Source organism: Dysidea avara, chromosome 9 (assembly GCF_963678975.1).
Source record: "Dysidea avara chromosome 9, odDysAvar1.4, whole genome shotgun sequence".
Lineage (NCBI taxonomy): Eukaryota > Metazoa > Porifera > Demospongiae > Dictyoceratida > Dysideidae > Dysidea > Dysidea avara.
Window position 1 is genome coordinate 17,320,819 of NC_089280.1, and position 2,992 is coordinate 17,323,810.

Genomic DNA, 2,992 nt, shown 5'->3' on the forward strand with positions numbered 1-2,992 from the left:
TTAAGATTATACTATCGTCTCAGAGTAAGTTGCTAAGGGATAAATACTATTTTGAACTCAATATCCTGGACGTAGTTTGTTAGTATCTGTTTCACATCTTCCTGACATTGAGTTGCTTTGCCAATTTTGATTATATACCCTAACGGGTAGATGATTAACTTAGTGATAGTTTTATTGATTCCTTAGGGGCCTATCAATGTATTGCCCCACCACCACCCCTCAGGCATATATGGGGCTATAGTGGGGATTTGACACAGCCGAATGGCAAATGCCCCATAGTAGGGCATACCTATTTTGTCAAATCCCCACCAGTTGAAACACAGGGATTTGAGATTTGACATAGCATAGAAAGTTACAACAAACAAACAAAAATACTCGGGCACTTAATGAACAATCGTCAAATGCCTCATAGTGGGGAAACAGTTTTGTATCAATTCTCCCTGTAAAGCCCTTACGTCTGAGGGGGTAACACATCAATAGGTGGCCTACAAAGAAGGCTACCAAAAGCCTGTATAGTGTAGTTAACACATTTTCTTCAAATTATTTATAGTTGTCAGAACTGTTGCATACATGTGGGCTGTTGTGCTTGTCAGTTTGTATTATGTTTACTCCATGATCTAGATTAGCTTATAATTACCATGTATCTACTAGTTCCATTGGCCTTGGTAGATATGGAAGTAGAATGTTGAGTACCACAAGAAGCAGGTCATTTCCCCAACAGAGCCACTACAATATTCATTAGAGTGGTGTAATTGATATGAGGAATTGTGGTCAGTTATAGACTAGATGTGCTCACCACCATATTTGTACATGTTATGTGACTATTTCCTCCAACTTTTTCGTAAACAGTGATTTGAAGTCTAGTGTTTCGGGGTAATACAGACGTCCAAACAAGTCACATGTTGTTTGTGTCATGTTTTAGTAGTGTAGTCACACACACACACACACACACACACACACACACACACACACACACACACACACACACACACACACACACACACACACACACACACACACACACACACACACACACACACACACACACACACACACACACACACACACACACACACACATACCTGTATTTCTATCATGTTATTGCTGTTCTAACATTTCTCTTAAAACTTATAAAAGCTAATAACTATTTTGTACTAACTATAAAGTACAGTATGATACTAAACTAAACATGCTCTGAGTCCTTCCGCTTCTGAAAAGCTGGCTGGGTCTTTTCCATAACACCCCCTTAGGCACCTCTTGACACTAGTATATTCTCACATTGAGTAATAATCACAGCTCTGTATCCTGCATAGTAAGTGGGTTAGTCGCCCTCTTTGTATTTGTATTAGTGATTACTTGTCACCCACCAGTTCATTATGAACGGGATGTAACCAACTCAATTAACAAATTCCAGGGTGGCATGTTCACATCCATGGTGACTCAGATGTTATCTGGTTATACTTAATGTGATCTACACACATAGACACATAGACAACAGCCCACCATTGACATACTACTAGTGGAAAAACTGTTTATATAAAATAATAATTAACAAGCACACAGCTTGAATAACAGAGAATTTTTTAGTTTTGTGAACATTGTCCATTTGTTAGTAGTAGTAGTAGTAGTAGTAGTAGTGACAAGCCAACTAGTTGTTTTGGAGACCTCTAGCTACTAACTACAGTGAGTTGCCAGTGGCTTATACATATTGGAGGTACTGTATGTAAGGGCTGAAATTGTACCCCCGCATGACCATGGTGTGTGACTCTGACACTGAGTTTTCCTCTTTGGGTACATTAATGTTCTTGCTACAATTCTAGCAAAGTTACATATCATATACATATACATGGCTCCCATAGCTATACATATGATACCATCAAGAGTAGCTTTGTGTACAGGCAGTGACTACTATACAAATGAAAAAAAAGTTATATACATGATTCTAGCAATGTGACACACTGTGGTATACAGCCACTACAGCAATTTGGATGTGACCCCACCAGTTCTATACCCGTAAATGACGAAAGTTTGGAGTGACTAAAGTTTGGCAAATTTGGCAAATCGAGGAAATTCGTCAAACTTTATTTGCCAATCAGCTATTCAGTACATAGTTCCATATTAGCTGTGCGTGAATTCGCCAAACTTTTGTCCGCCAACCTGCTTCGCATGCTGATTTGCCAAACTTTCACCATTTATGGTATATATATATACACACGACCAGCTGCATTATAGGGTACACTACACCTCTTGGACACACACACACATACACACGCACACACACACACACACACACACATACACAGAGTCATTAATGTGCATATGGTCACACACAGTCACAAATTATCAGGCGTTTGGCCTCATGAAACCCCACCCAGCAGGCATAGTTTGTTTCTCACTGTATTGATGAAGTATATATGACTTACTAAAACTAGGGACACTGTGGGTGCTAGCTTGATGACAAAGTGGTAGGGAAGTCTTAACCTTCCTGGTAATCAAAAGTTTCCAGGTTCGATGCCGGCCCAGGATTAAAGCTAGCTAATTTCCTTTCATTTGCATTTGAAATTGGGTCAGGAAATCTGAAGAACAAGTGCATGAAGCTACTGCCCAGGATGGGACTCACTGCCACTGTTGTTTCCTTGTCCAGAATGTCACGTTACCTCAGTTTTGATCAAATTAACTCTACTGGTTATAGAGGGCTGTTGATTAGTGCTGACCAGTGTTGATGAGCCTTTATCCTTTCCAGAACAGCAGGTGTTAGCTAGCATGAATGTATCATACAGTTAGACACTTATTAATAGCTACTTAAGAACTCTTGCAGGCACCACCAAAATAATAGTAAAACTAGTTTATTTTTGCAGGCAGCCAAATCGGGCTACAAGAAGAACTCCACTTGGTACTCGCTCCCAAATATTATGAACTACAAAATTAGCTGACTGGTTTTCAAAAAATCGCCCCTGAACTGTGGCATGGTTTCGTTGCCCACGCCCGAAAT